This window comes from Equus quagga, chromosome 12 (assembly GCF_021613505.1).
Source record: "Equus quagga isolate Etosha38 chromosome 12, UCLA_HA_Equagga_1.0, whole genome shotgun sequence".
Classification (NCBI taxonomy): domain Eukaryota; kingdom Metazoa; phylum Chordata; class Mammalia; order Perissodactyla; family Equidae; genus Equus; species Equus quagga.
In genome coordinates, this window is record NC_060278.1 from 4,622,037 (window position 1) to 4,636,135 (window position 14,099).

The following is a 14,099-nucleotide window of genomic DNA, read 5'->3' on the forward strand; positions in this document are numbered from 1 at the left end:
ATTCCACTGTGGTCACAGAACATCTTTGCATGATTTGAATTATTTTAAATTCACTGAGATTTGTTTTATGCCCTATGATATAGTCATTTCTTGAGAAATGTTCCATGTGTTCTTTTAACACACGTTTTCTGCTGTTGTTTACTGTACTCTTTTACGAACTAGGTTAAGTTTGTTAAAAGTGTTGTTCCAGTGTACTATATCCTTACTGCTACTCTCTTTCCTTGTTCTATCAATTAGTGAAAGATGAATGTTGGCTATGGATCTCTGACTGTAGTCAAGAATTTGTTTATTTCTTCTTGCAGTCTGTCTGTTTCTTTGTATATTTTGAAACTCTGATATTAGGTGCATTGCAATTTATGTCCTCGTGATTAATTGACCCCTTCATCATTATGAAATGACCTTCTTTATTCTTGGCAATATTCTTGATTCTGTAATCTACTTTGTCTGACATTAACATAGTCACTTCAGATTTCTTGCGGTCAGTGTTAATATCATTTTTTTCATCCTTTTAATCTATTTGTGTGTTTATATTTAAAGTATATACAAAGACTTTATATTAAAAACTCTGCCTTTTATTTTGCATGGTTAGAACATTTACATTTAATGTAATTTAAAAAATATGTTGGGCTTAAATTACCTTCTTGCTACTTGTTTTCAATTTATCCCATCTCTTCTTACTCCTTTTTCCCCCTTTTGAAATTAACTGAGCATTTTTTATCATTCCATTTTATCTCCTTTATTGGCTTATTAAAATAGCTCTTTCTCTTGTATTTTTACTGTTTTCTATTAGAGTTTACGATGTACATCTTTAACTTATCACAATCTATCTTTATATAGGGTTTCAAAAGAATTTAAGAATCTTACAACAGCGGGCCAGCCCCGTGGCCGAGTGGTTGAGTTTGCACACTCTGCTTTGGTGGCCCAGGGTTTCACTGGTTTGGATCCTGGGTGCAGACCTAGCACCACTCATCAAGCCATGCGGAGGTGGCATCCCACGTGCCACAACTAGAAGGCCCACAACTAAAATATACAACTATGTGCTGGGGGGCTTTAGGGAGAAGAGGAAAAATTAAAATCTTTAAAAAAAAAAAAAAAAGAAGAATCTTAGAACAATTTATCTACGTTTGTTTTTTCTCAATCTTTCCACTACTGTGTTATTCATTTTATATGAACATATGTTATAAATTCTTTATCACTTCTTCTTTAAAGAGTAAAAAATATGAACAAAATATTTTAAAATATTTACCCATATATTTACCATTTCCTGTGCTCTTCATTCCTTCGTGTACATCCAGATTTCCTGTGGTTTCATTTTCCTCTGCCTGAAGGGCTTCCTTTCACATTTCTTGAGACATTAGTCAGCTGGTGATGAACTCTCAGCATTTGTGTGTCTCAAAATGTCTTTATTTCCCCTTCAGTTGTGAAAGATATTTTCACTAAGTAAAGAATTCTAGGTTGGCTGGTTTTTTCACTTTCATTAGTTTAACGATATTGCTTTACTTTTTTCTGGCTTGTATTATTTCCAATGAGATGTCTGTGTATTTGATGTGTCCTTTTTCTCTGGCTGCTTTTAAGATTTTTTTCTCTTTATCACAATTTTAAGCAATTTGGTTATAAAGTCTAATAAATTTCATCATGTTTCTTGTTCTTGGGATTCACTGAGCTACATGAATCTTGCAAGTGTATAATTTTCATCACATATGGAAAATTTTTAGTCACTATTCTTTAAACAGTCTTTCTGCTTTCACCTGCCCACCCCACATTGCTCTCCTGGAACTCTAATCACATTTATATTCGGTTGCTTGATGTTGCCCCATAGCTCACTGAACTGTGTTCATTTTTATCTGTAATCTTCTCTGTGTTTCATTTTGGATAGGTTCTATTGCTTTGTCTTCAAACTCACTAATGTCTTCTTCTGTGGTGTCTGATCTGCTGTTAATCCCACTCAGCTTAATTTTCTGTATTTTCTGTATTTAGAAGTTCAATATGGATTATATCTTCTACATATCTCTTTGTCATACTTCTTCAACAGATGGAGTTTATTTATTTATTTACTTTGATTGTCAAGTGATCCTTTATCGAAGTATTTTCCTTGCTGGATCTTAACTAGCTGGGCATCCCACCGCACCACTCTTGATGTCATCTATGATGTCATGAGGGTGGTGGCCATCAACGTTTCAACCCACAGACTGGGCAGTCCCCAGGATCTCTTCAATGGTTCCAGAGAGTCCTTGGCCAAAGACTGGCACCACATCTGTCAGGCAATGTTCACAATCTCATCGAAGGTGATATTTCCACTATGTTTCATGTTTTTCTGCTTCTTCTGGTCTCTTGGTGGTTCCTGGAGGGCTGTGATGATCAGGGCAGAGGCAGAAAATACCGCTTCAATCTGAACCTGTTGATTCTGGATCGTCAGTTTCACCGTGATCCTCAGACCCTTCCAATCACTGGTTGCCTTTGTGATGTCATCAAACACCTTTTTTTGGAGACAGAACCAGGAGGCCAGTCTTGGGGACCAATCTTGGTGGCCAGGGCTGACAAAGCACCAACTTCTCCAGTGATACAGCTCAGGTACATGACTTTGATCTCAATGGGGTCAAACTTAGGTGGCACGGTGGAAGTGGCTGGTGTTAGATGAACCTGGATTCAGGATGACTGCAGACAGGTACATCTTGGTCTTCTCCAAGCCAAGAGATGAAAGCTGGAGTACATTTATAATAACTGTTTTAATGCCCTCATCTACCAATTCTATCGTATGTTTCATATGTAGGTCTGTTTCTATTGGTTGATTTTTCTTCTCACTATGGGTTGTATTTTCCTTTTTCTTTTTATACTGCAATTTTATTTAGATGACAGACTTTGTGAATTTTACATTGTTGGCTGCTGGATATTTTTTTTTTGTATCCTATAAATATCTTTTGAGCTTTGTCCTGGAATGCAGTTAAGTAACTTGGAAACCATTTGATCCTTTCAAGACTTACTTTTACACTTTGTGAGGTATAAACAAAACAGCCTTTAGTCTACAGATAATTTGGTCCCTCTCCTGAGGCAATACCCTTCTGAGTACTCTATTTAATGTCTAATAGTTATAAGGTTTTCCCTCTGGGTGGTGGGAAAACAAATGATTCCTAGCCCTGTTGGGTCTCTGAGGATTTTTTTGCCTCTTCCCTTCTGGTGGTACTTTCTCCAGCCTGAGTTTCCTCACAGGTATGTGCTGATCAATACTCAGCTGAGGACCTGGGAGAACCCTCTGCAGTTCTCTGAAGCTCTCTTTCTGTACAGTTCTTTCCTCTCCAGTGCCCTGCTCTGCAAATTCTAACCACTTTCACCTCAAGTCTGTCATTTTCAACTTTGTTTCCTCAACTCAGGGAATCCATTGGGCTCTTTTTAGGTTTCCCGTTCCTTGAGCTGTAGCCTGGAAACTGAAGGTGGTAAGCTGGGACAATGGTGGGGCTCACCTCATTTGTTTCCCTTTTCTTAGGGAACACTGTCCTGAGCCTCCTGTTGTCCAGTGTCGGTGAACAAGTGTTTCATATATTTTGTCCAGTTTCTTAGTTAGAGAGTAAATCCAATTCCTCTTCCATAATGGCTAGGAGTAGAAACTTCTTGATGTTCTTTGATCCTACTAAATGACCTTACTCATAGTCTGACATCTAGTAATAAGACAAACAGACCAATAATTAGGGTAATACACTCAGTCAATTATCCACTGGGTACCTGTGACATTTTGTATTACGTGCCGACAGAGAAGCATTCCTCTCTTTAACACTTTTTGAAAGACTATTCTCTTCGGTTTTGGTTTTTTTCCTTCCAGTTTTTATTTTGAAAAATGTAAAGCATACAGAAAATTTGAAAAAACTGAACAATAAAAATCCATAAGGCCTTCATTTAGATTCACAAATTGTTAATATTTTGCTACATACGCTGTATCACTTTCTATATATTTTTCAACCAATTAAGTTTCACAACAAAATAGTTATCCTGGGGCTGGCCCCGTGGCCGAGTGGTTACATTCCCGTGCTCCACTGCGGCGGCCCAGGGTTTCGCTCGTTCGGATTCTGGGCTCGGACATGGCACCGCTCATCAGTCCATGTTGAGGTGGCGTCCCACATGCCACAACTAGAAGGACTCACAACTAAAAAAAAGATACAACTACATACTGGGGGGATTTGGGGATAAAAAGCAGGAAAAAAGAAGACTGGCAACAATTGTTAGCTCAGGTGCCAATCTTTAAAAAAAAATTATCCTGCATCTTTCAAGAAAAGGACATTCTCTTACATAACCACAATAGCATTATCTTACCTAAGAAATTTAATACTGATACAATAATATTAGCTAATACATAGTCCATATTCAAATTTATCTAATTATCCTTTTCTTATTCCAGAATCACAATTCAATCAAGAATCATTCACTGTGTTTGGTGATTCCATCTCATTAATCTCTTTTTACCTGAAACAACCCCCCGGCCATTTTTGTCTTTTATAATGTTGACAGTTTTGAGGAGCTCAGGCCTGCTATCTTGTTTAACTTAGAATTTTAAAAATTGTGATAGTGTTAGTAAATTTTATGACAGTTTAGAAAAGAGAAACTCCTCACTATTTTGAAATCATATTCATTCTGTCACTTTGAAGACTATGCTAAACTCTGAATATGAATAAATCTCATTTTAAGAGCTAATATACCCGAAAATTGCTCAATGACTCAAATGTGCTATTACAGAACTTACAAGTGGAAAATATCTAATACTGCATTTCTCCCTGGTGAAAGGAAAGGCAATTGAGACATTTTAGCTCTGTTCCGTTCTGTCACTTTTGCCCTATAGTCATACAGTTACTTAAAAATGTGGCCCATGGGGCCGGCCCTGTGGCGTAGCAGTTAAGTGCAAATGTTCCGCTTCAGCGGCCCGGGGTTCACCGGTTCGGATCCTGGGTGTGGACATGGCACCACTTGTCAAGCCACACTGTGGCAGGCGTCCCACATATAAAGTAGAGGAAGATGGGCACGCATGTTAGCTCAGGGCCAGCCCTCCTCAGCAAAAAACAGGAGGATTGGCGGCAGATGTTAGCTCAGGGCTAATCTTCCTCAAAAAAAAATGTGGCCAATTTTTCATAAGCACTATTCTTGTGTGATCATTAGAGAAAGTTAACTCTTTCATCTATGCAGCAGCTGAACTTGTTGTATAGTCCCCCAAGTGAAATGCAACAGGAAAATGCTTGTCCTTTTAGAACCCCAGAATACGCATGAGAAAAACAAATGCATTTTTCCCCTGATGAAAACTATTTCACTTTACTTCCGGAAATTTCAAAACAACCATCTGGTAGTCAACCCTGTTTTTCCACCAGATGGCAATAATCCATAATGGGTGAGCAGGATGAATGGAATGTACACAAGGGTGTGAGCATTAAAAGGGCTGTGAGCTCTCAATGTGGTAATGTAGGAAAAATGATTCGCCTCAGAAGAGGATAAATACTGGGTTGCTAAATCTGGTAAGCTAGGAGATAACGACAAATATCATAAAAAGGGATTACATCATTCTTCTTTATTAGTGTAAAACAAGTTGCACCATTTGTTACATTTTTTTGGGTTTCCAGAATCACATTAAAGAACAGCTGACAGAGTGAAGTTGTTGATATTCAAGTAGGATTAATCAAATTCAGCACCAAAAAGACACTGTGTGTTCATAACAGAAGTCACAGATTCAGAGAAAGTATTCCAAGAAAAAAGAGGGGAAAGGGAATCTGCAGGACCTGCTGATGCCATTTCTCTTCCCCTCCACCATGACTTGATGAGGATTCCTGTCGACACTTCTTCCTGGTTTTTCAAAATCTGTCTAATTGAGTGCGCCTACTTGGTTTTGATTTTAGGTGGTATCATACAAACCCAACCCAATGCTACACTACCGCATGCAAATACCCCACAGTGTGCTATAGTCCAAATTCTGTTCCTTCCACATGACAGGTTCCATGTGAAAGAACTTCTCCCCGAACTGAATAGCCTTCATTCTCTCCTCCTCTGGCTTCTTTTTTTTCTAAGTACTGGATATTTCTCTGATAAAGAACATGCTGTTCTTTGTGAAGACTAAATAGTACCAACTTTTATCACTGTTTTTACCATTTTCCTTTGTTTCTTTTCAAAAAATAACAATATGGTCACTCAAATATTTTAAAAAGTTCTAGTTTGTGAGATAAAGATTAGAATTTTAAACAGTTTGAAGTAAACTGGAAAGAATCTAAACAAAGTTGTTTATTAGGGCACATTCATACAAAACTTCCAAGGAAACTGTTAGGAACATTTCCTTTTGTTTTAATAAATAGATCAATTATCTATTTAATATAGGTGAGGACCGTATATAAAATAAAAAGACAAAGATGACAGTGATGAGAGATGGGGTCTAGGAAATTCAGTTTTTCCTTTAGACAATATCTTTTAAAGGGGATTTTATGAAAAATGTTAAGGTTTTATTTATTTATTATATTTTTGTTCTTATAAAAGTCCTAAGTGATCAATATAAGAATATTGAAAATACAGAAAGTAAAAAAGAAGAGGTATCAACTACTATTAACATTTTAGTGTATTTTCTAACAGTTTTCTTCTATAAATAATTTTCTTTTCATCTTTTAAAAAAATCTGTTTGTTTTCATGGTTGTTTCATGGTTTTTATGACCTGATTTCTCACATTACATGATAATATATGCAATTTCCTATAGAAACACTTAGTAAAATAATTTTAATTGCTTCACAATATTTTGCTAAGGATGAGCCATACTTTAATTAACCTATTATTGGACATTTATTTAGTCTCTCTTTTGGTATTACAAATAGCACTGTGATGAACACGTCGGTGCATACAAAATATTTTCCGTATTCAGACTTTCTTAGAATGGATTCCCAAGAGTGAAATTACTAGTTCAAAAAGCATAAAATATTTTAGTGCTTAATTTTGATCACTGCTAATTTTCTTTTTAACAGAGCTAAATCGGTTTACACTGCTACTAGCAATGTGCAAGAAGGCAGCTTTCACACTGATGGTATTACCATAAAAAACAAAAACCAAACACTGCTAAACGGTCTCTCGTTAGTGTTTTAATTTGCATGTCTTTGATTACTAGTGAGATGGACCGTTTTCCCACTGTTGTTAAACAGCTGAATTTCCTCTTTTGTGAATTGTTTACTTATGTCCTTTGTCCATTTCTTGGGGTCTTTGTTATCCCTGTTTACAAAGAGGACTAACAAGTACCGCCCAGAGAAAGGCCTTCTGTGCGAACTGTCATGGAATTCCTCCCCTTTTAAGTCATTCCAGACTCACTGGGCATTCGAACAGCAATTGAAAGGGAAAACAGGAAAAGTAGGAAAGATAAGTCATATATTTCTCTCTGCTGTACAAGTGAAATAAAAGTTCATGTTATCGTGGTAAAATGGCTCCGTTCCTTTACTTAACCCTGTACTCATCTTAATACTGCATTCTGTAAGTTTTGACCACTTTTCAAACAAGGCATTATATAATACTAGAAATCTGTCTCAGCATGAGTCACTGTGAAGCCATGGTGATTCCACAAAATGTTGCTATTGCAGGGTCATCTTTTAAAATGATTTAATTAGATGTGATTTAATTTAATTTAACTTGGAGTGTCAGCCTCTATTCTGTAGCCACTTCCTGAAAGGCTGGCACATCCCTGTATTTTTCTTATGGATACAACTAGAGCAAGTACAAGAAAGGGGCATAAATACAGACTCCTTGGCTTTGAAGTAAACTGGAGGAGCTGACCTGTTCTCACTCTTCACTAGTGACTATCCAGACCCAGATTCAAACAGCTTGCCTCTTGCTGGCAATAGCAGGGCTCAAGACCAGTAAACAGGACTCAAATGCTGATAACGACTCCCTGCCTTTGTTCCATTTGGTCAATTAAGGAACCTCTCTAAATCTCCCTATGGGAAAAATGGTGATAATGATAGTTCCTCTCTTATCCAATGAATATTTTAAAGATTACACTATAAGAAAAATTATTTTGAGGTTGAAATGGTGTTAAGTATTATTATATTGTAGTAAATGTTATTTTAAAATGTAAGTCAAGACCCCAAAATTACTTCCTTTGTCAAATATCTTGAGGTCACAAAGAGAATCAAGGAATATTGGTAATGAATAGGATCTTAAAATCATCCAAGCCAACTCTCTTACTTGACATGCTATGAGAGGTATCATCCAAGATGAGACTTGTCCAAGATGATACTGCTAATGAATGACAGAGCTGGAGCGCCAATTTGGGAACCCTGAATTCCCTCAAGAAACCTTTCTACTGCCTCCCTCCTCCCATCCAGTGGGCAGAAAGTTACTCAGCACCATCAGGTAAAGAATTCAATTTTATTTTATTATCATTTTGAACAGAAACTGTTTCCAACCCTCCTCACTCTATAAAAGTTAAAATCTGTTCACAGTAAAGACGAATTACGTAAAATAGGCTAAAATACGTATATAAAGTTTTCTGATGACAGAATGTGAATTTATTTAAACATAAAACATTGTGCCAAAAAGTTTAAGAAGTAAGCATCAAAGAGCAGTTTTTATCAAACCGAAGCCTCCTTTTAGACTTATACTTGCAATGCGATACCCTTCTCCATCAGGCGGTGTAGGACGGCAAACACACAGGAGAACGAAGGTCACCGAAATGAAGTGGAACCAGTTTGACAGAGAGTATGCAATCTCGTTTCAACAGATTAATATGAGAAGAAATAAATCTGTTAGCCACTAAGAAAGAGGGCTCTGCAATCTTTGTGATTTAAGACAATACACTCTTCTTTTCAGGTAATTGTTTAAGGGAAAGACTGTGAACTCTCTACAGAAATAATGTGGATTGCAATAAGGAAATTGACTATCAATACATCAGAGTCTTCATCAAAGACTGAGAAAACAGATGGCAAGCTGGTTTATTTGTGTGAAGCTATGGGACTCTGTATTACTATATATTTAAATAGTCAAGAGTTCAAACATCTGATTATAAGTGGTGTTAGCGAAGCTACATGCTCAGATGGAGAGCTGAAAGAAACTTTGTCAAATTAAGAGAGTTTTTCCCCCCCAATTTCTTTCACTATTAGAGAACTTTTGCTTTCGTTTACGCATTTTTCTCCAATCTAAGTAGGATTTATTATATATTTAGATACACAAAATTCTCTCCTCTTTCATTCTACACACACACACACACACACGAAATACTAAGAAAAAGTTAACCAAACAGAACAAAATGGTAAGAGAGTTCAACATAGCAAGAACTTTCCTGGTGCTTTTTCAAAGTAGCCACATTACTTGCCTATTTTTAGGCCTTTTATTAAATCTTTTGCACTTAGCACACCATGGACACTAATGTTTCAGATTTATTAGACAGTTCACTCTGATTGCACAGATCTTACAGAATATGCAGAGCATAGGAGCTTTACCACAACTCTGGATTTGAATTCGGTAGTCCTGACAATTTTAGATTCTGTGATGTTATATCAGGAAATGAAAACAAAAACCATCTCGTTTTAGCCATTAATTTCAATCTCTTCTCTTGCATTCAAACAGAACTGGTAAGGCAGCAAAAAAAGTTTTACTTTCTCACTGACTTTTCACTCAAAAAATGAAAGTGAAAAAGGTGGTGTAGGGCTGGCCTGGTGGTGTAGTGGTTAAGTTTGCATGATCTGCTTCAGCAGCCTGGGCTTCAAGGGTTCGGATCCAGGGTGCAGACCAACACACTGCTCATCAAGCCACGCTGTGGCAGTGTCCCACATACAAAACAGAGGAAGATTGGCACAGATGTTAGCTCAGCAACAATCTTCCTCACCAAAAAATAAAAACGATGTTAAATTGCCTAAAAGAGAAAAAGAAGAGAAATAAAGGCTGCACATTAGCACAAAGTAAAAATTTGTCTCAAAAATCAATGAAAATAGGCTTTACAGGAATATTCGAAGCCAATACCTCGCTCTTGTGGAAACTGTCACAGATCACATAGTGGCTGTCTTTTATGTCTCATACATCGGTGGCTCTACAACACTGAGTGAGAGCATTGGTATTTCCCTGACTCACGAGGATAGGAGTGTGCCACCTACTGAATCATCCTCCTTACTTCCTGGGGTGTCTGGGTGTTCCAACACACTGATGGAGGATTAAATTATGGTTGTCATGACAGCTACTTAAATGCTGTCATGATAATATCAACAGATGTACAGTGTTCCCTGAAAGCTGAATTTTTTTCCTTCTGAAGTCTCGATAATTTTAATCATTGAAGTTCTTCAATAACTATTCAAAGTTGATCTAAAGAACCGGAAATGTCCTTCTTTCCTTGACTAGATAGATTGCCACATTAAGATACAACTCATCTCTTTATTTAAAATTTATTACTTCTAGTGAATGGTGATTGACATATGATGTTGCTTATTGCCTTTTTAGAAATTAAAATGAATAATATCAAAGTAGAAATAAAACGGAAGAGTTTAATCAATTTTCTTAAAGTTAAAGAAGCTCAAATTTGAGAAAACAAATCTGAATGCCTTAAGCATTGGCTGGCATCTCGCGGTAACAGGCTGGTTTTATGTGTGCCACTGTTTATGCAAACTATCCCATGTAGGAAGCTGCCTCTGCAGGGCTTGTACTTGGTGGGAAGATCTCTGTTCCTCCCTCCCTCCCTTCCAATGATTAGAGACAGCAGGGAGAGCAGAGAAGCAGCAGCAGAGGTTCCTAGCGAACCTGTATTTTTATTTTAAAAACCTCATTTGGGGCAGGTTTACAGTATCTTTTAGGAGGATTACCATGAAGCCTAAGTCTGAAGAGCTCTGAAAAGTCATCAGTGAACATCATAAAAAGTTCAATGATCTCAAGGGTTTACTGAAATACCTTTACTAAATGTTTTCGAAACTGAGCTTGAGCATTTGTTGTTGCTTTTTATATAGTGTTTTTCTGCTTTCATTTCACTTGCCCTCACGATGTTGTTATTTTTTGCTGAGGTGTTCCTTGGCATCCTTCTAATTTCAGTAGCACAAAAAATTATCAAAGGCCTGTTATCTTTCTAAACTGCTCCTGGTTAGAAAAACAGTTAACCAAATGTATCAGTCAGGTCCTGTAAGGAAAAGTTCTACTTAAATGAATTTAATGGAAGCAAATTTAATGATGGGACTATTCACAGAGGTGTGGGCAGGGTTAAGGGAACCAACCTGGGGGTGGTGAGGCACTTGGACATTAGTACAATTAGGAGCCATTCTCAGCCCTAGGCCTCTAGGTGGGAGAGGAGAGACCAATGTTTCAGCGTCTGGAGAGAGCAGGAACCATGAAAGAGGGCTCCCTAAAGGGAGGTGCATTGTGGAGGTGAGCACCCACCTTCCACCAGAAACTTGGCAGGGCAGGGAGGGGAGAAGAGTAAATACCACAACGTCTCTCCCTCTTCTCATCCTCTATCTTCTGTCCATGCCTCCCAACTAAAAGCCACAGGGCAAGGGAGCCTGGCTGTGATACAACTCCAAGGGATTGGTGGCCAGGGCATAGACGTGGACAGAGAAGCGTGGAGAATGGATCCTGGGAAAGTGGTTGGGCAAATGGAGAAAAAACAGCCCATTGAGCTCATCAGAACTTCAGATCAAGTAGAAGTTTTGTGTACAAACTCTGTTGCATCTGAGCACCAACTTCTGCTTTTCAAAATTTCTTGGTTCTTGGCTATTTGGATAGTCTATACTGCCAGATACCTGATTTGTAGTTGATCTGACTTAGAATATATAGCCATATCATATTTGGATACTCGGAAATAAGGTTATACTATATTTAGCAATAAAGATGGCAATGTGCATTTTAACATTCTAATATTTTTAACATAATTCTGACCACACAAAAACTAAAGTTTCTTCATAAGTATGGGACAGAGGAAAATTCTCCAGGATTGATTCCTCGACCAATATTATACACAATTATATGGGTGAATTGGTAGTACATACACCGCAAGCAATGTCAATGTCACATGCTCAACTGAAAGTGGCATAGGCCCCTGCTACCGTAGAGTTGGAGGAGTCGCATCTTCAGGAAAATATTATTATGATGGTCAGCTCCACCCTGCACATGTATTTTGAAAATCCCACAAAGTCAAGTTTGTATTTGAGCTTAGGCTTGCTCCATTTTATCTGAAAATAGAAGAGAGGTTACTCTCCCTCTGCTCCCAGAATTGCTCCAGTGGGATTAACCTCCAACTGCGCACAGTGGCTTGATTAAGCACTCTTTGTTGATTGCCTTCTTCCCTATCTCACTTCCTTACTGCCATTACTGGTGCTCCCATCACCTGCCAAATAAACTTTTTGCGCTTTAATCCTTGCCTCAAGGTCAGCTTCTGGAGGAACCCAAACCAAGAAAGAGGTACATTTTCATCTTCTACCTGCCTAAGTCTGTAAGGGTCTATCTTCCATTACTTTATAACAAATTACTTCTACTAAGAGTTGAAGAAACTCTACAGAACTTCATCATTTACTGACCTCCTCCAAATGCCAAATTTGGGCTCAGTGCTCTTAACTCCTTTAATCCTCCCACCCACCCTGACATACCAATCGTATGGATTTTAGTGATGTGATTTGTTTGGATGTTTTATCTACTGTGCCAAATTACATAAATTTACATAAAGTTTTATCTACAAATTTACTTATTGCCAGATACTTGCTAGAACCACCAGTACAATGTTGATTAGAAGTAGTGAAAGCAGATATCCTTGCCTTGTTCCCGAAGTTAGGGAAGTATCTTTATTTTTAAATCAAGAAATATCATTTCTATCTTAGCCATATTTCACATCAAAACATTGCACTACTGACTAATTGCGACAAATACTAAAGGTTTTTCATGTAGTGTAATTTTTATTACTTTTAGGGTCATTTCCTTAGTGTCTATATCTAAGTTAAGTATAAAATTGAAATGAATGCATATTTACAGGATATACGCAGAACAAATTATCAGTTAAAATATATCTAAATTATTGATTGGCTGGTCACATAGTTAAAATTTTAAAGCCAATTACTAATTTTCTGGTGTTAGGCAGCCCTGGCTATATAATTTTGGAAAAAAGCTCCAGGTGGCAATTTGCTCTTTAATACTAACTACTTATGCCTGCACTTGTCTTTAATAATAGTGTAAAAAAACTGAAGATGTAAATTTATATAGTGAAAATGGTGAGATTTCACAAAAAATATTAATAAAGCTCTTAAAATCCTTAAAGAGATGATGTTATGGAAATCTGAATGTTATTGTAGTCTATGATTATAACTCCCTTTGAGATTTCTGGAAATTAAGCTCACAAATAGATATAATAAAATACCGAAACATATTAGGCAAAATAATTTCCAGGGCATCTGCGTAACCCGTGGAAACAGGAGGCAGCTGACATTACAAAGTGGGCGAGTGAACAGAGACACACACAAACACATGCCTTCAGTTTTGTTCTCAAATATATTTTTCTTGACCTTATTAGGAGATGAACAAATAGTCCAAAAAAATTCTAATTTTATGCTTAAAACAGAGGATCCAAGTCGTTAAAACTTGCTCAAGTAAAGCTCTACTTCAAGAAAAACACTTTTGAAAATTTACATATATTTGATACGATGTATACTAAGCCTCCAACTACATGTAGTACCTGGATCTGAAATTATTACAGTAAGGAGTAGACAGTGTTCAACTTGAACTTAATGAAAACAACTCTGAATTTCAAAAAAGTTTACCTTGTATGTGTACTAGTGTACCTGATATTTTAATCAGGTAAATTTTGATAAAATAGATAGAACCTGAATGTTTTAATAACAAAATAAAGATACCAGAAAAATTTTATAGTAAAAATTTTAACTTTTTGAGTAGGGAAATCATTCTCATGGTTTAAATATCAGAAAGTTCAGATACGAATACAGTGAAAGGTCTTTCCTATGTCTTCCATCCACTGATATCTCATACCTCAACAGTCTATCCTAGTTTAATGCATATACAAGCCAATACATTATTCTGCATCATTTTCCTGCTTTCTTCAACAAAAAAATCTCAGAGATCTTAATATTAAAATGTAAAGAACTTTGTCTTTTTTTTAACAGCTAGACAGTGTTCAAACGTATGGATA

At 36.9% G+C, this 14,099-nt stretch overlaps 1 pseudogene; it reads right to left on the minus strand.

Moving 5' to 3' along the window:
• Positions 1–2,102: 2,102 nt before the first annotated feature.
• LOC124248685 (60S ribosomal protein L12-like) lies at positions 2,103–2,712 on the minus strand (annotated as a pseudogene).
• Positions 2,713–14,099: the final 11,387 nt, after the last annotated feature.